At 45.1% G+C, this 19,682-nt stretch overlaps 1 non-coding gene across 1 annotated transcript; it reads left to right on the forward strand.

The window, feature by feature from the left end:
• Nucleotides 1–787: 787 nt before the first annotated feature.
• On the forward strand, nucleotides 788–909 carry LOC150059047 (U6atac minor spliceosomal RNA). The gene has a single exon (XR_016536753.1). It is a non-coding gene; the product is annotated as a U6atac minor spliceosomal RNA (small nuclear RNA).
• Nucleotides 910–19,682: the final 18,773 nt, after the last annotated feature.

Raw genomic sequence — 19,682 nt, forward strand, 5'->3', positions numbered from 1 at the left:
ATAGGCAGATCACAACCCAGGCATAAGACTTTTCTACAAGTTCGGGAATTGGCTTAGGTTGTGACTTAAGTTTTGAAGTTCCTGCTTAGCAAGTGCAAGGCCCCAAGTTCAAACCCTGGTACTGGAAGTGTTTGTTGGTTTGAAGCCTACTCTGGAATGCTTGACAAAGGTCTCATGGGTTGCTAAAAGTCTCAAGAGTATATCACACAGGAGCCTCACTACCAACCTTCCTTCAACCTTTCCACCAGTACATGCTGGGAGGTTGTAATAAATCTGGTAAGTCCAATAACAGAATATTCGTGTACAAGCACATGGGCACCTTTCCATAAAGGAGAGTAGACAGCAAGGCTCTCATTTAATCAGCTGCTGTTCCCAGGATCCAAAATACTACCAGATGCCTCACTTTGAGTGAGGATTCCTGTGAAGTAAGATACCTTGGAGCCATTCTGACAAATGCGAAAGCAAGTTTACATCCTAATAGGTCCTGTTTGTGATTTCATATGTCACTTTAAATGATTTTGTCCTTTCTAAAGTGCCTTGAATAATTAAAAATATTAGATTACTCGAAAAGTTGCAGCTGTTCCCATGTTTAGTCAAAACTGAAATGGCCAAAATAATGGAAAATGAGAGGAAACCTTCCTGAACCCTGAAATTAGGAAATGAGTCATCACAATGCCAGAAATGTGGGCAGTTTTGTTACTAGAAGGACAAAAGTTCAAGTGTAGGCTCATAACAGAAAATCTAACATAATTCAATCCTAAAATTAAGGCAAAAAAGGTATATATAAGTGTTGTATGAAAGGAGAGGTTAGCACTCCCCTTGACAAGGATGGAAGAGGCCCTTGGGCCTGACAACACGCATATGGTTAAGGCATTGCCACCTACTTGTGGCATCTAACTACTGTTTTTGTATTTGGTTATTTGAAGTCGGATAGGGAAGGGAGGAAAACAAGATGAGGGGCGGGGGTGGGAGGAGGGAAATGGGGACCAACACATGAGAAAGGGTATCAATGTATGTGAAGTAATGCACCATCTGGTGAATATAATGTAACCTTTCTATTAATTACAATAATATATATATATATATATATATGGGGCCGGGAGTTTGGCCTAGTGGTTGAGTGCTTGCCTAGCATGCACGAAGACCCGGGTTCGATTCCTCGGTTCCACATACATAGAAAAAAAGCCAGAAGTGGTGCTGTGGCTCAAGTGTTGTGCCAAGATTGTTCCATGTTTTGGGAATGATCCCTCCCCCCCTTGTTTAGGGCCCATGTACTGGAACTCCAGGTGGTAACAGCTTGGTGCTCAGTGGTTAGACACTTGAGCTCTGATTCAACCAGTGGTTTGAGTCAAATAGCGAATCAGGTAATTGTACTTTCCCTATAAAAGCAGTGTAAAGTTCTTGCTCAGGGCCTTTTCAGTGTTGCTGGCTGCTGGTATGCAGAGGCCTGAGTCTAGACTTGTAAATAAAACGACCCCTGCTTTTTAGCTTTGACGGTGGCCTCTGGTGGTCTTTTCGGGGTTCTAGGGATTCGGGTACAACATTTGGTGCATTGGCCGGGAACCCCCAAGACCACTCAGACACCTAGTCAAGGGGTCGTGGAAAACCGCGGTAAATAGGCTGGCTCCGTTTGTCTCCGTGTATTATGTTTTATCTGATAATCTATTAATCTGGGTTGCCTATAGGTTCTGTATCTGGGTCAACAAAGACTCCTGGCAGACGTGCTATAGGATTGTTGACGGGGCCGGTGGGAGACATCACTTGTGCCCTTTTGGGGAACTATTGTTAGGACGGCCGAGCTGCAACCATCCCTCTGTTTGATACTCCCGCTCAGGCTGTATTGGGGAACTGCTGTTAGGACAATCGCATTATGATCACCCGTCTGTTTAACAATTCCCTTCTGGTTATTGGTTTAAGCGCGCATATGTTTTTGTTGTTTGTTTTTTTGTATTTCTGTTTGTTTTTTTGATTTGGATATCTTCCCCTGAGATGGGTACTACTCCGCTTGCTCTTCTAATAATGAATTTTAAGGATGTTAGAAGCAGAGGTTTTGATTTGAGTAAAAACAAACTAATTATTCTTTGTAATTTGAAATGGCCGACCTTTGATGTTGGATGGCCCCCAGAGGGCACTTTTAGCCTCTCCATAATTCAGAAGGTAAGGGAGAAGATACCAGAACAGTCTGGCTACTTTGATCAGATTCCTTATATTCTTGTTTGGCAGGATTTGGTAGAAAATCCCCCTGCCTGGTTATCCCCCTTTCTTCTCTCGACAAGCGACGTCTTGGCCCTGCGCCAGGCTGATGCCTCTCGACCCAAGCCCTCAGCTCCTTTTCACCCAGTCCTGGCCGATAGTACAGACCCCCTTCTCCTTGAACCCCCTCCATATTTTCTTCCTCCTTTCAATCCACAATTTTCTATGTCAACAGGAGGAGTAGAGGTTTCTTCCTCAGGTGAGGTGGAGGCGAAAGTGGCTTCCCCAAATGCCGCTGAAGCCCAGCGGGTAGGACACGGGGACGTATTCAACAAGCAGCGAGCCCACGTTTTCCTGATTCCACGATGGCCCTCCCATTGCGTGAAATTGGTTTTCCAGATGATACTGGGAACCCTAGGTTCCCGTATTGGCCTTTTTCCACCAGTGACCTCTATGACTGGAAAACCCAGAGTACTTGTTTTTCTGATAACCCTAAAGTTTTGATTTCTCTTCTAGAAAGTGTTATGTTCACTCACCAGCCCACCTGGGATGAGTGTCAGCAGCTCCTCCGAATCTTGTTTACTATGGAGGAGAGGGAAAGGATCCAAGTGGAGGCCAGGAAATTGGTCCCTGGCGGACGATGGGCAGCCCACTGTTAATCCAGATTTGATTAATGATACTTTTCCCTTAACTAGACCTCCCCAGGATAAATGAGATTATAACACGGCAGAAGGTAGGGGAAGGCTACGGGTGTATCGTCAGACTCTAATGGCAGGTCTCCGGGCTGCCGCTCACAAGCCCACTAATTTGGCTAAGGTATATTTGGTTCTTCAAGGTAAAACAAACTCCTTCTGAGAACTTAGAGAGATTAATGGAAGCCTTTAGACGGTTTACCCCAATGGACCCTGAAGCCCCTGAAAATCAGCTGTAGTTATGTCTTTTGTTAACCAGGCAGCTTCAAATATTAAGAGGAAGCTACAGAAATTAGAGGACCTAGAAGGAAAAAGTATCCAAGATTTACTCAGGATTGCTCAGAGAGTTTTTAATAATAGGGATGCTCCAGAGGAGAAACAGCTGAGAGCAACAGAGAGCATGACTAAAGTACTGGCTGCTGTAGTTCAACAGGGAAGACCACCACAAAGAGGTTCACGTGGCCCACAATCTTCGAGGCCTCCAGGTCGAGATTTGAGCAAAGATCAATGTGCTTACTGCAAAGAGTTTGGTCATTGGGCTAGGGAATGCCCGAAAAAAAAAAAAAGAGCAGATCGGACCAGTGGCAACGAAAAACTTCCGTGTTAGTCACTCATGACGCGGAGGACTAGGGGAGACGGGGTTCGGATCCCCTCCCTGAACCTAGGGTAACTTTGCAGGTGGAGGGGACTCCTGTCCAGTTTTTAGTGGACACAGGTGCTCAGCATTCGGTCCTTATTAAGCCTCAAGGAAAACTCTCCACAGCTACATCGTGGGTGCAGGGGGCTACAGGAATAAAGAAATATTCTTGGACAACTCAAAGGATGGTGGACCTGGGAGCTGGTAAGGTGTCACATTCCTTCCCAGTCATCCCTGAAAGCCCCTACCCTTTATTGTGGAGAGACTTATTAACCAAGTTGGGAGCTCAGATTTACTTCCTGCCAGGTGGACCTAAGGTAACAAACTCCCAGGGCAGGCCACTGACAATATTGACCTTAGCACTAGAAGATGAGTATCGCCTTCATCAGCAGCAGAATCCCCCTGATTCGGGAATTGATGTTTGGCTCAAACAGTTTCCAGAAGCATGGGCAGAGACTGGAGGGATGGGATTAGCTAAGCACCAGCCAGCACTTTATATAGAAATAAAACCTGGGGCAGATCCTGTTTGAGTCTGATAGTACCCTATGTCTTTAGAGGCTCGGGTAGGAATAACTCCTCACATTCGCCGCCTCTTAGACCAGGGAGTGCTACGACCTTGCCGGTCAGCCAGGAACACTCCATTACTGCCAGTATGCAAGCCTCACATGGGAGAATATCGGCCAGTGCAAGATTTAAGAGAGGTTAACAAGCGGGTTATGGATATACACCCAACTGTGCCTAATCCTTATACCCTCCTGAGTACTCTTGACCCTGAAAAACAGTGGTATATGGTCTTGGATTTAAAAGATGCTTTCTTCAGTTTGCCTTTGGCCCCCAAAAGCCAAGAACTTTTTGCATTTGAATGGACTAACTCAGAAAAGGGCATTAATGGGCAACTGACCTGGACCCGACTGCCACAAGGATTTAAAAATTCACCCACACTATTTGATGGGGCCCTCCATGAGGATCTAAGTGAGTACAGACAAAATCACCCCAAGTTGGCCCTTTTACAGTATGTCGATGATCTTTTAATAGCAGCACAGACTCATGAAGGGTGCATCCAGGGGACGAACGACCTCCTACAAACCTTAGGAAAGCTGGGCTATCGAGCCTTGGCTAAGAAAGCACAGATCTGCAAGACTGAAGTAACATATTTAGGGTACCTACTGAAAGAAGGGCAAAGGTGGCTAACTGCTCCCCGCGAAGAGACATGCTCCGCATACCCAGACCACAATCACAAAGACAGATGCGGGAATTTTTGGGGACAGCTGGATTTTGCCGGCTGTGAATTCCCGGGTTTGCAGAACTAGCCAAGCCCTTGTACTTGGCTACTAAGGATGAGCAACATTTTTGCTGGACAGAAGCTGAACAGGCATTCCAACAAATAAAGACAGCCTTATTGTCTGCCACAGCCTTGGGACTCCCGGATGTTCTTAAACCCTTCCAGTTATTTGTGGATGAGAGTAAAGGGGTAGCTAAAGGAGTTCTGACTCAATACCTGGGTCCCTGGAGACGACCTATTGCTTATCTATCTAAAAAGCTGGACTCTGTGGCTGCTGGATGGCCTCCCTGCCTCCGAATGATTGCGGCCACAGCACTAATGGTAAAGGATGCAAATAAGTTGACCCTGGGACAGGAGTTACAGGTCACAACACCTCACGCTATCAAGGGCATTCTTAAACAGCCCCCAGACCCATGGCTTAGTAATGCCCGACTCATTCATTATCAAGGACTATTGCTAAACCCTCTCAAGATTCTTTTCCAGCCTCCAACTGTCCTTAACCCAGCCTCGCTACTGCCCGATCCAGATCTGGAAGCCCCACTTCATGACTGTGCTGAGGTTTGGGCCCAAGTGCATGGAGTAAGAGAGGATTTGCAAGATAAGCCTCTGTCAGATGCGGAGATTGTCTGGTTCACCGATGGAAGCAGCTTTATACACCAAGGACAGAGGTATGCAGGGGCTGCAGTAGTCTCAGAGACTGAAGTAATCTAGGCTGAGTCCCTGCCTATGCCTACAGGAATGTCAGCACAAAGAGCGGAACTGGTGGCTTTAACCCAAGCTTTAAGACTGGGTAAGGATAAAAGAATGACAGTTTATACAGACAGTTGGTATGCTTTTGCCACTGCCCACATACACGGGGCAATATACAGAGAGAGGGGCCTCCTTACAGCAGAAGGAAAGACTATCAAAAATAAGGAGGAAATATTGGCACTCCTGGCTGCTCTTTGGGAACCAAAGAAACTGGCAATAGTCCATTGCCCAGGACACCAGAAACCTGTAGATCTAGTGTCCAGGGGCAATCATCTGGCTGACCAGACTGCCCGGGAGATGGCCTTATCTTCAACTCCAGCTCTAGCCCTCCAACTCCCAGACCCAGGATCCAGAGTCTTACCACCGATCCCAGGGTATACGGAAGAAGACTTGCAATGGATTGAGAGACTGCCTATGGTACAGCTCCTCGATGGATGGTGGAGAGATTCCAGGAGTCACATAGTACTCCCAGAAAAATTAGGGATGAAGGTGTTATAAAATATTCACCATAGTACTCATCTGGGAGCCAGAAAGATGCAAGACTTAATCAGACAAACTGGACTACGAATTAAGGAAGCAACCGTCAAAATTGATCAGATTATTTCAGGTTGCAGAGTATGTCAGCTAAATAATGTAGGGAGAAATCAGCAAAATTTAGGGGCAAGACAGCAAGGGGACAAGCCAGGAGCCTATTGGGAGGTAGACTTTACTGAAGTAAAACCAGGGAAGTATAGATATAAGTATTTGTTAGTTTTTGTAGATACCTTCTCAGGATGGGTCCAGGCTTTCCCCACTTAAAGGGATACTGCACAGATAGTGGCTAAGAAGATACTTGAGGACATTTTACCCAGGTATGGCTTTCCAGTAATGATAGGTTCGGACAATGGACCTGCATTTGTCTCGAAGGTAAGTCAGGGACTGGCTTCCATACTTGGGGCAGATTGGAAATTACATTGTGCCTATAGACCCCAAAGTTCAGGACAGGTAGAGAGAATGAATAGAACCTTAAAAGAGACCCTGACCAAATTGACCATGGAGACTGGCACAAACTGGGTAGCTCTTCTCCCCTATGCTCGTTCAGGGTTCAAAACTCCCCTTTTAAATTAGGACTTACCCCGTATGAAATAATGTTTGGTAGACCTTCCCCTGTAATACCCAATCTTAAAGAAAATCTTGTTAGAAAAGAAGAGGATGGTGATGTTTAATTTTTGTTTTCACTCCAAGCCCTGCAAAGGGCTCACCAAGAAGTCTGGCCCAAGCTGAGGGACCTGTACAAGACGGAACCATCTCTGGTGCCTCATCGCTATAGACCAGGTGATTGGGTACTCGTGAAACGCCACCGGCAAGAAAATCTGGAGCCACGATGGAAAGGACCCTTTCAGGTCATCCTGACAACACCCACAGCCCTCAAAGTAGACGGAGTAAGCTTCTTGGATCCATTACACCCATGCCAAGCCAGTGGATCCATTTCCAGACTTCATAGAATCCTTGTCCAAAACAGCATGGAAGATTGATTGGACCAAAAGTAGCCCTTTAAAAATTAAGTTATGCCGCCAAAATCAATAATAGTTATGGGCAGTATTTGGATAGGGACTTTGTGTGGGTAAATACTCATAGTTGTGCATTTCCACCTAATGGTGTTAAAACGGGAAAGGGAGCAAAGTGAAGGAATTTTTCCCCTTGGTTGATAACCCTGTTTTTTGTTTTAGCTGGACCCTTAGGCCCTTGTGTGATTTTAACTAGATAAATCCAAGATTGGCTCTAAAAGTATCATGGGAAAGGGGGGAATGTTGTACCAAGATAGTTCCATGTTCTGGGAATGACCCCCTCCCCGCCTTGTTTAGAGCCCATGTACTTGAACCCCAGGTGGTAACAGCTTGATGCTCAGTGGTTAGATACCTGAGCTCTGATTCGACCAGTGGTTTGATTCTAATAGCCAATCAGGTAATTGTACTTTCCCTATAAAAGCAGTGTAAAGTTCTTGCTCAGGGCCTTTTCAGTGTTGCTGGCTGCTGGTATGCAGAGGCCTGAGTCTAGACTCATAAATAAAACGACCCCTGCTTTTTAGCTTTGACGGTGGCCTCTGGTGGTCTTTTCGGGTTCTAGGGATTCAGGTACAACACAAGTGGTAGAGCTCTAGCCTTGAGAAAGTCCAAGGACAGTGCGCAGGCCCTGAGCTCAAGCCCAGGACTGGCAAAAAAAAAAAAAGTATATATATATACATATATATATATACATATATATATATATATATATGAAAAAAGGTATATAATTGTTACTCTAATGTATTTGGCAAAAACTAAAAGCCATTCACAATTTAGATTTTTATTGGTGGTGGTGGAACTGGGGCTTGAACTCTGGGCCTGAGCACTGTTCCTGAGCCTGGGCAAGAAAAGTCTGACTTTTTTTGGGGGGGGGGGGTCATGGGGCTTGAATTTGGCCTAGGCACTGTCCCTGAGCTCTTCACCTCAAGATTACCACCCTACCCCTAGGCCTGGGTGTTGTCCCTGAGCTCTTCAGCTCAAGGCTACCTCCCTACCCTTGAGCCAAGCCCCATTTCCCCTTTTCTGGAGGTTAATTGGAGATAAGAGTCTCAGGTCCTTTTATGCCCAAGCTGGCTGTGAACCCTGATACTCAGATCTCACCTTCTTGAGTAGTTGGGATTACAAGTGTGAGCCACCGTACCAGCTTTCTATGTGACTCTTAGCTCCAATTAACCAGCAAAAAGCTAGAGATGTTGCCAGTGCCAGTGGCTCACAGCCTGTAATCCTAATTACTCAGGAAGCTGAGATATGAGGATTGAGGTTCAAAGCCAGACTGAGAAGTTGATCTCCAATAAACTACTCAGAAAAAGCCAAAAGTCATGCTGTGGGTCTAGTGGTGTTGGGGACTGATTATGGGGTCAGTGACTTTGGACCTGCACAACTGAGTACACAAGGAAGTAAGCTGTTATAATGATGACTTTGGGCTGTGTCAATCCCTTCTTATTTAACCTATTTGAGACTTGATTGTTGTTTTTATTAATGTAACCCCTGGCAGTTTCCTGGTTTAAGAAAAGTATTTAAGGTTGGAGCTTGAAATAAATGAGCTAGTCTTAAGCTCACAGCCTTAGGCTATAGTCTTAAGCTCGCCTTAGGCTGGAGTCTTGGGTTGCTGACTTAGGCTGTAGCCCTCCCAACTCTATCTTTTTCTTGTCTATTTCTTTTTCCAGTCTTCATCCCCAAAGTCAGGAATCCTGGTTTGCTGCCTGCTTGCTCTGGCATAGTGGTAGAGTGCTTACCTTGTGCCAAAGAAACTCAGGGACAGCACCCAGTTCCTGAATTCAAGCCCTAGGACTGGCAAAATAAACATATAAGGTCTTTTTTTTTCTTTTTTGGTGGGGGAATAGGGCTGGAATTCTGAGCTCTTCAGCTCAAGGCTACCACCCTACCCTTGAGCCACAGCCCCAATTCCCGTTTTCTAGTGATTAATTGGAGATAAGAGTGTCACACCTTTGTAGTGCCTGGGCTGGCTTTGAACTGCCACCCTCAGATCTCAGCCTCCTGAGTTAGCTAGGATTACAGGCATAAGCCACGGCCTCAGCTATATCAAATAGTTTGAATGGATAAGAACTTAGTTATAAGACACAAATCTACTCTGGTTGGTTGAAGCTGAAAAGTCCAGAGATTCAAGCCCTTACACCATTAAGAATATAGCCTGGTTCTTTCAGAGGAAATCAACTCACACAATTTATGAGAGTGCCCTTGTAATGCCCAAGTTCCAGGACGACCACCAAGAGACCACCGAGAGTCAGACATTCTGAAATGCAAAAGCAAGGCTTTATTTAGTTGGGTCTCTGTCCAAAGCATCCTTAGAGGGAGCTCAGTAGGAGGCGGCCACCTGCATTTTACAGCAACACAGCAATCAGCTATTGGAGTGAGATAAGGTAGGGGTTAGGGACACTTCAGGGCAGTGGAAGCTAAGGGATATTCCCATGCCAGTAGAGTCCTAATTAGCTGTCTGAGGGTAATTTTATGGTATGGTTCTAGAAAACAAATGCCATCCCTTGAATTTACACGAGTTCTGGTTAATTTTAACACAGACAGGTCAGTTCCTGGGACTTAATGGCACCACAATTCTGTTCCTTTAATTTATGTACACTTTTGAGTCACTCATAGTTTACATAAACAACAAGATGGTTGCTGCTTCAGAATGGGGCGCTCTTTTTTTTAGCCCCTCACCCTAAGACTGGATACCCAAAGTTCAGTGTGTGTGTGTGTGTGTGTTGAAGATCAAACCCAGGGCCTGTGTGATGAATAAGCAGTAGTAAGTATGACTATAATATTTATTATACCTTCAGCCCCCACTGTTCCTTAACAGCTCAAATGCCATTTCACCACACTTGCAATTCTAGACTGTGCTCAGCTCCTCCCCCAGCCCCATTACACTGCTTAGTCAATGTGAGGCAGTGGTTGGGTGTATGTACCAAGTTGGCCAGACGTAGATGGCTCATACCTATGATCAATCCTAGCTCCCAGGAGGCTGAGAAAGAGGATCACAGTTTGATGCCAGACCAGGTAATAAGTCTCTTATTTCCAAAAAAGCCAGAAATGGACTGTGGCTCAGACATCTAAAAGTGTTAGCCATGAGGGGCCGGGAGTTTGGCCTCGTGGTAGAGTGCTTGCCTAGCATGCATGAAGACCCGGGTTCGATTCCTCGGCACCACATACATAGAAAAAAAAGCCAGAAGTGGTGCTGAAGCTCAAAAGCCAGAAGTGGTGCTGAAGCTCAAGTGGTAGAGCTCTAGTTTTGAGAAAGTCCAAGAACAGTGCTGAGGCCCTGAGCTCAAGCCCAGGACTGGCAAAAAAAAAAAAAAAAAAAAAAAAAAAGAGGCCAAAACAATTATATTTAAAAAAAGAAAAGAGAAGAAAATAGTCATCAAGGGCTGAAATGTAGCTCAGTGGCAAAGCACTTGTTCATCAAGTGCAATATACTGGGCTCAATTTCCAGTACCAATGCAAGAAAATAAGAAGTGAAAGTGCAAACACATAAGCATTTATTCTGATTTATTAGAGAAGTGAGATCAGGCTGGACCCCAAAGAGCCAAGTGCTAGCTTATTACCACTAATACCCTGTGTGCTGCTTTACTTAACAGTGTACCTTGCAGATCTCTCCAGATTATGATGCAAAGATCTTCATCTTTGTTTTTTTTTTTAACATGAGTATGGATGTGATCAATAGAAAAACTGTAGAGCCCTAACTATAGTGAGGCCATTTTGAATTCAGACTCCATTCTAATAATGTTTTTCCCGAAACTCACCAACAACTAGTCACCAGGTGACAAACACCGGAGCCCCAGACATGTAAGAGAGCATTGTAAATGTTTTTTCACACCTTTATTGTTTATATATGTGCCCACTGTCAATAAGATGATGATTTGATTAGCTTAAATCTTAACCAATCATGTAGTACTCAGCTGGAAACTCTGAAGACCTGACTTTGTATAAAAACCCTGCTAACAGGAGTCGGGGCTCTCTCTCAACTCAGGCCCACTGCGCCGGTGTCAGTTATGAGTCCAGGCTCGAGCTTGCCATAAAGACTTTTGTGCTCTTACATCAGATTCAGCTCCTTGGTGGTCTTTGGGGACCCCGAATTTTGAGTACAACAAAACACCCCTGTGGTGGTGGGCTCATGCCTACAACTCTAACTACTCTGGAGGCACCAGAAAACAAAGAAAAAGAAAAGAAAAAATAAGCTGAATGCTAGTGACTCACCAACAATCTCCTATTGCCAGGGCCAGCCGGCAGCAAACCAGGGTTCGCAGATTGGGATTCCTGAAATAGGGGCAAGGACTAGGAAAGAATAGAAGAGAGACAAACAGATGGAGTTCGGGAGGACTACAGCCCAAGTCAGCAGTCCAAGAAGGCTGCGAGCTCCAGACTGCCGCCTAAGACTGTGCTGTTTAAGTTCGACCTTAAATACTTTTCTTAAAACTAGGGAACTGCCAGAGGCTACATTCATACAAAATAGTAAACAAGTCACATATAGGATAAATGAGAAAGGATTAACATTGCTTAAAGTCATCCTGATAAGAACTGATTGACATTGCTTAAGTTATCCTGATAAGAAGTGATTGACATTGCTTAAAGTTATCCTGATAAGAGTTACTTCCTTGTGTATACAATTTTGTAGGTCCAAGGTCAGGTCCAAGGTCATTGACCCCACAGTCGGTCCCCAACATCCTATAATCCTAGTTAGGAAGCTATAACCCACTCAGGAGGCAGAGAGCTGAGGATCCAAGTTTGAAGCCAGCTTAGGCAAGAAATTTGTGATTCTTCTCTCTGATTAACTACCAAAAAGCCAGAAGTGGAGCTGTGACTCAAGTATATAATAACTTATGTACCTTCTCCCACTCCTTGAATGTGGGCTAGGTACAGCTTTCCAGAAAGCACAGTGGGAAAGGAGGCCAGGAGGTCAATATACTACTACCCTTGAGCAAAAAAAAAAAAAAAGCTCAAGGATAGTACCCAGGCCCTGAATTAAAGCCCCAGGACAGGCACCAATGACATCGATGGCTTATGCCTGCCAGCCTCAGGAGGCTGAGATTTGAGGATCTGAGGCTCAAAGCCAGCTAGGGCAGCAAAGTCCATGAGACTCAGTTTTTTTTGTCTGTCATAGGGCTTGAACTCAGGGCCTGCGTGCCATTCCTGAGCTTTTTTGCTCAAGATTAGAGCACTATCATTTTGTGCCACAGTATCACATCCTGTTTTCTAGTGATTAATTGAATGTCCCGTCCGGCGGGACGTCAACTAGGGCCAAGAACCTAGAAGGAGGAATGAAAGGGACAGGAGACACGAAAAAGGCAGCAAGACAAGCGTTCTGATCAAGCTGCAAATTTTATTTTTCACACAGGGGCTTATATGCCTCTTCAGGAGAGGCAAGTGGGGGTTGGGGTACTGCTCAGGGTAGGAGGTCAGGTGGTAGGATGTTTACATATCAATACAAGCAGGCAGGGGTTGCTTAGTGACCTTAGGGCAAGGAACTATGCAGGCACATTCTTATGCTAAGAATTCAGGGAAGGGGAGAATGTCTCCTACAATTGAAAATAAGGGTCTCATGCTTTCCTGCTCGGGCTGGCTTTGAATGATGATCCTCAGATCGGAACTTCCTGAGTAGCTAGAATTATAGTGATGAGCCACCAGCCCCAAGCCCATGAGACTTATGTTAACTACCAAGAAGCAAGCAATAGCTCAAGTGGTAGAGCACTAGCCTTGAGTAAAAAAGCTAAAGAACAGCTGGGTGTGGTGGCTCATGCCTGGAATCCTAGCTACTCAGGAGGCTGAGACCTGAGGATGGTGGTTCACAGCCAGCCAGGGTACTAGTCTGTGAGACGTATCTCCAATTAACCACCAGAAAACCAGAAGTGGTGCTGTGGCTCAAGGGGTAGGGTGGTAGCCTTGCACTGAACAGCTCAGAGACAATGCCCAGGCCCAGAGTTTAAGTCCCATGACCAAAGGGGAGGGGGGAAGTTAAGAAACTGTGCCCTGGCCTTGAATTTAAGTCCAATTTAAGGCACAAAAAATGGGAAAAATTATATTTTATTCCAATAACTGATTAGATGTGAGCTTATATTTTCAGGAGCTAGGCTCAGGGAACCATGTCTTAGAGGAGTCTGGAAATCTTGCAGGTAGAGCCCTTCAGACCATACCAGACCTTGAATGCTAAGACTCTGGGATCAGGAGGGCTGACTTTATGTGCTGTTATGTGGCTCAACTGCCTTTGAAAACCTCTTCTGCATAAATATACCACATTCAAAGGAACAGAATAAGCCAGGTGCAGTGGCTCACGCCTGTAATCCTAGCTACTCAGGAGGCTGAGATCTGAGGATCCCAGTTCAAAGTCAGCTCTGGCACTGAAGTCCGTGAGACTCTTATCTCCAGTTAACCACCAGAAAACCAGAAGTGGTGCTGAAGCTCCAGGAGTAGGGAAATAGCCTAGAGCTGAAGAGCTTAGGGACAGCACCCGGGCCCAGAGTCCAAACCCCACAACCAACCAAAAAAAACCCAAAAAACAAAAAGAACAGAATAGAGTGTTGTCAAGATAAGTTACCGGAAAAGGAATTGGAATTCATGCCCAACATTTATTATCCTCATTTCTTTGGGGCTATAAAACTTATGAGGGAAGAATGATCAAGTGGCATTTTTTTTGAAAGATAATGAGGCCATTTAAAGTCTCCCACTCTCTACTTGTTCCAACCTGCAACTCAATTGAGATTTATTGAATACTTTCTGTAAGACACAGAGTTAAAAACTCCTCTGAAGGAAAAAGGAAGGTGAACTCAGCCAGGGTCAGATCTGCTGCCAGAAATATATTCTAAATAGCTCTATATAAATGATTGTGTCTGGCTGGGCGTAGTGGTACGTGTGTCCTTCTAGCACTTGGGAGACTGAGGCAAGGAGGGCCATGAATTTGAGGTTGGCCTGGCTACATAGCAAGATGCTACTTCTAAAAACAAACAGTGACAATGTGGTAGAGTGCTTGCTGTGGAACATGCAAGGCCCTAGGTTTGACCTATAGCAGAGAGAGAGAGAGAGAGAGAGAGAGAGAGAGAGAGAGAGAGAGAGACTATTGAGCTGGCTACTGTATCTCTTGCGCAACAGCCTGATATAGGTATAAAATGTGTACTCAGTGACCACACATAGATGCTAGAGTTATTTCATTTTATAAGAAGATGTGTGACCTGTGGGGCTTCATGTTTGTTTGATTGACTGATTTTGCAGTCCAGGGGCTTGAACTCCGGGCTTGGACACTGTCCTTGAGCTTTCTCAAGGCTAGTGCTCTACCACAGAACCACTTCTGTTTTTTTCTGTTTATAAACAGAACCCAGGGCTATAGAGTGCTAGGCAAGCACTCTATAAATAGGCTACATTCCCAGCCCATAAATAAATATCCATTTAGCTAAGAAAAACCAAGATTACATTGGCTCACCCCTGTAATCCTAGATACTCAGTAGGCTGTGCTCTGGGGATCTGAGGTTTGAAGCCAGCCTAGGCATGAAAGTCTATGAAACTCTTATCTCCAATTAACCACTAAGAAGACAGAAGCAGTCCTGTGGCTCAAACAGAATGCTATTCTTGAGCAAAAAGAGCTCTGGGATAGCACTGACCCTGAGTTCAATCACCATTACTGGCACACACACACACACACACACACACACACACACACACACGCACAATTGTTTTGGTAATGAGACACTCAGATTGTTAAATCTCAGAATTTAGGCACAGAACCACATGAGAATGCCACCAGACAGGACCGCTGTAAGATATGGCTTCTGGAAGCTAGGGTGGAGAGGTTCCACAGGCTTCCTAGAAATTGGGTTTGAATTATTCCCTGGACCCCAAAAGACAGAACAATCCCTGAGTGCTTGGTATTGGTGGTTAATTGGTATTGCGTTTGGGTATGCTTCTATTGTAATGTACGTGTAAGAACCTGATCAGGGAGGCAGTTGGAATTAATGCAACTGAGTTTTCATTCATGCCCTCAAAATGGCATTTGTGAAACATTCTGTTACAACAACCATTGCATTCCCTGTTTGGAATATCTAGAATAGCTTTTGAGAGTAAGCTTGATGGACTCATATATTTGACTGCATTCCAAATTTTTAAACATTGATGTGGAGTGCCATATTAATGTCACTATCAATCAGGATCTGTTGTTTCGTTAGCCACACTATCCATCACTAATGACTCCCTCTGCCTATCACTGTCCCTCTCATTGAGTTTCTTGGAGGGAGGAATGTGTCTTAAGCACTTTGTTTCTTCCTCTCTACCCCAAACCTGACCAGAGTCTGGATGCATGCTTTTGTAACTATGGGATTAATTACAGAGGCCTCTGAGAGGGCATCAATCAGGATTCTTGATTTCCACCTTGGCTGCAGTTCAGGACTAGAGCCAGCTCCCACACTCTGACCTTCGCAGTCTCGACCCCAACTGGGACAAGATCCAGATCCTTTAATGGATCATCTGGCATACTACCTATTTTCTTCCTATAAAATTGGCATTTATCAAAGACACTGTGAAACAGCTTCTTGTGATCTGAGAGAAATAAAGGACAGCTGACAAAAAGTTTTGGTTAGTTTTGGTTTTAATTTAATAGAGATACAATTGGGCACAGTGGCTCACATCTGTAATTTTAGCTATGCAGGAGGCTGAGATCTGTGACCTGGAAAGTTGAAGAGGGTCACCATGGTGACCTGAGTTAAGAGATACCAGGTATGTAATGGGGACAAGGGCAGAGGGACTTAAGTAGGGTTATGGGTGGGCGATAGGGTCTCAGGTAGCTAGACCTGAGGGCTTACCTTGAATGTTTTTAGTAATAGCCTGAAATGGCCTGGTGTTCCAGGAACCTATGGTATATGTTAATGGCTCAGCCAAAAGTAGCCTGCAGGGAAGATTCAGGTGCTTGACTCCTGAGGGGGTGGGGGTACAAAGTGAGCTGGTGGCTCACTCCTGTAATCCTAGCTACTCAGGAGGCTGAGATATGAGGATCATGGTTCAAAGCCAGCCTCAACACTAAAGTCTGTGAGACTCATCTCCAATTGACCACCAGAAAACCAGTAGTGGCATTGTGGCTCAAGTGGTACAGCAGTAGCCTTGAGCTGAAGAGCTCAGGAATAGCACTCAGGCTGAAGTGACACCATGGTGACCAAAGGAGAGCCAGGAGCCAGGAGACATGGCGTAATGGTGCCTGAGCTGGTCTGGATCTAAATAGTGTCAGGGTCAGGGTCACAGGAAATTGAAGAGTCTTCTAAGTAGAAGGCACAGGAGTGACAGGTCCAGTCCCTTCTCCTGCTTCTAGGAATTCAGGCACACCCATCTCCTGGGAGGTGGGATTTCCCCTTCCTCCACCACGAAGACAAGATGGCACCAGTTAAACCCAATTCCCTATCCAGTAGGGCCAAGATGGCTGGCTATATGCTGAGCATTAAACCCAGCATCCCCACTTCAACAGCAGGCCTAGAAATCTGAAATAAGTCAGGACCCTCTCCCTAGTGTAATATCCCAGCCACTTTGGGGGCCCTGAACCCCCCCCCCAGCAACAGAGTCACCAGCACTCAGTGAACCAAGTTATTTAGCAGGGAAATGGTTATTTTTCACTTTCAAGCTGATTGGGAGCAGCCCTGACCATCAGTGGGGTTGAGCTTTTAAAGGTAAACACCACACACAGGTGTTAGTCACCATATGATGTCACCTAAAATGGCCCTCGTCAATAACCACAAGAACGGAACTACACGCAGGTGGTCGTGACCACTTCCAGGTGGTCAAGCAGGTTAAGCATTTTTACAAAAACAAAACCAATTTGCCAATTACACCCTGTAGAGTAATGTTTCAGTGAATGCAAACCAGCCATTGTTGAAACCAATTTGACCAGAAGGAGCCAGATCTTTAGCTTCTGTAACCATGCTTGCATTCTGAGTCATTTCCTACATGTTAGGAAAGATCAAGCAGATGGAAGGAAAGAAGTAGATAGAGACTGTTAGGAGACTGGAAAAGGAATAGGCCAGATTGGATCATCAACCCGTGAGAACTGTTTATTGCCAGTGAGGGCCATAAACCTTCCTAAGGGTTTGGAGATTGTGTGAGGAACTGGAGTTTGGGTTGGGCTTATATAGGTTTTAGCAAGGAAGCAAAAATAAAAATAAAAAAATGGGCTATGGCTGGGTGAGGTGGCTCACACCTGTAATCCTAGCTTCTTAGGAAGCTGAGATCTAAGGATTGAGGTTCAAAGCAGCCTGGGCAATAAAGACAAAAGACTGATCTGCAACTAACCTCTAGAAAACCAGAACAGGCACAGTGGCTCCAGGGGGTAGGGCAAAATAGCCTTGAGCTGAAAACCTCAGGGACAACACCCAGACCCAGAGTCCAAACTCCACTGCTGACAAAAAAAAAAAAAAGGGCTCTGGTCTCTGGTCTCTTGGGGGCCCAGGGTGACGTCCTTGGCCAGGCATGTGGTCAAGCCAGTTGGTGTGCTCCTGATGTCTTGCTTGACTTGGGGAAATAAAGCAGGAATCAATCCTTCAGAGACCTCAACAGAGCAGATCAGGATATAACCATCACTGCACAGGAACTCAAAGAAACACTGAGCAGGATGGGAAAAACAAGAAGCAAGGGGTACGGGTGTGGGGTCAGGGTTCAGATACAGTTGGATATGAGAGTCTATTTAGTCTTACAATGTCTTTGTAGTTGTCCTGCAGCTGTAGCCGATAAAGTTTTGCCTAGAATAACTCAAGGACAGGCATAAGATTTTGTGGAGATTTTCGAGAGGGTTCCTTGGGGAAGGGTGGTTAGTGGACCTAGGACCAACATGGCCTTATGAAAGCAAAGCAAAGTACATTACTATACAAACCCTGCCATTTGTAACTAACTGTCACACTCTATGATTTCCTGAGATTGTTCACTTTCCTATACCTGCTCCTGGTAAAAGTTCTTCACAGAAACTTGTTTCATACTTGCATCCCCCTCCCCACCTAAACTTGCTTGCAAAAATCCTGTATAAACCTGCAGGTCAGTGTTCAGACTTTGGAAGGGACTCCTCTGGGCCTGCTGGCATAAAATAAATGCTCCAGCCTCCTAATGTTTCACTTGATCTTCAATGGTCTATTCACCTTTCTATAACAACCGTTCCTAGCCAGGGTGCGCAGAAGAGTCCATGAGATTCGTATCTCCAACTAACTAGGAAAAAGGCAGAAGTAGAGTTGTAGCTCTAGGGGTGGAGTGTCAGCTGATGGGAAGCTGCATCATTTTCACAACCCAGTGCTGTTTTCAGGTCCACTTGACCCCCCCACCCCCAGGGCTCACCTTGGAGCAGTTTTCAGAAAAACCTCATCTGCTCAAAAGTAAGCATTGCCCTGAGTGCAACCCTTTGCCAAATGCCCGAATTGACTAGGTGTTGACTTCCTTATTTTGTTACAGCGTCACAGACCACTCAAGATCAAGACTACTTTTTTTTAAATAATTTTTTTATTTCAACATATAGAGGGGTTAAAGTTAGATTCGCCAGATAGAAGGTGCATTACTTCTTACACATTGATATCCCTTCTTATGTTTTTGTCCCCATTTCCCTTCCCCCACCTTCAAGATGACTTTTTAGAGAGGATAGAGGAGTTTATTTCCACAGACTCAAACCAGAATATTTCCAGAAAGAAGTTCGGATCCTGAGGTGGGGGGTGGGGGAACTTAGGGGTTTTATATGGCTTGGTTACACACAGACAAGGCATTAATCAGATTTACTGAAGGTCAGGTAGGCTGATGTCAACTTGGGACCAGATGGGCAATTCCTTTCTAGTTGTCCAGAAAACAGCCCCACCTGGACACTTACAGGCCACTGGGTAGAGGCCAGCTTTGGACAACTGGAAGCTGGGAAGTCTCTTCCCTGAGAAAGACTCCCTTTTTTGTTATACATCCACATGCAAGGATCTTTGCTTTTCTCTCTCTCTCTCTCTCTCTCTCTCTCTCTCTCTCTCTCTCTCTCTCTCTCTCTCTCTCTCTCTCTCTCTCTCTGTCCTGGGGCTTGAATTCAGGGTACAGGTGCTCTCCCTGAGATTTTTTTTCCTCCTGTGTATGTGGTATTGAGGAATCGAACCCTGGTCTTCGTGCATGCTAGGCAAGCACTCTACCACTAGGCCAAACTCCCGACCCTCCTGTTGTAGATTTTTATATCTATGTAGTTATATTTATATCCTTGGAGCTGAACTACTTCCCAGAACAAGAGCTAGCCCTAATTTACAATGAAGTCACAATTTAATGAATGAGATAGAGAAATAAACACAAAAGAACACAATAGCTAGGTACTGGTGGCTCTCTATTCTTAGCTACTCAGGAAACTGAGATATAACAATAGAGTTCGAAGCCAGCTCAGGAAGAGAAGTCTATGAGGCTTGAATTCAGGGGCTGAGCACTGACCTTGGGCCTTTTCTCTAGGCTAGAGCTCTACCACTTGAGTCACAGTACCACTTCCAGCTTTTTCTATGTATGTGCTACCAAGGAATCGAACCCAGGTCTTCATGCATGCTAGGCAAGCACTTGACCACTAGGCTAAACTCCTAGCACTTTTTTTTTTTTTTTGTGGGTCATGGGGCTTGAACTTT

The sequence above is a fragment of the Megascapheus bottae genome, chromosome 9 (genome assembly GCF_031878675.1).
Source record: "Megascapheus bottae isolate mThoBot1 chromosome 9, mThoBot2.hap1, whole genome shotgun sequence".
Classification (NCBI taxonomy): Eukaryota; Metazoa; Chordata; class Mammalia; order Rodentia; family Geomyidae; genus Megascapheus; species Megascapheus bottae.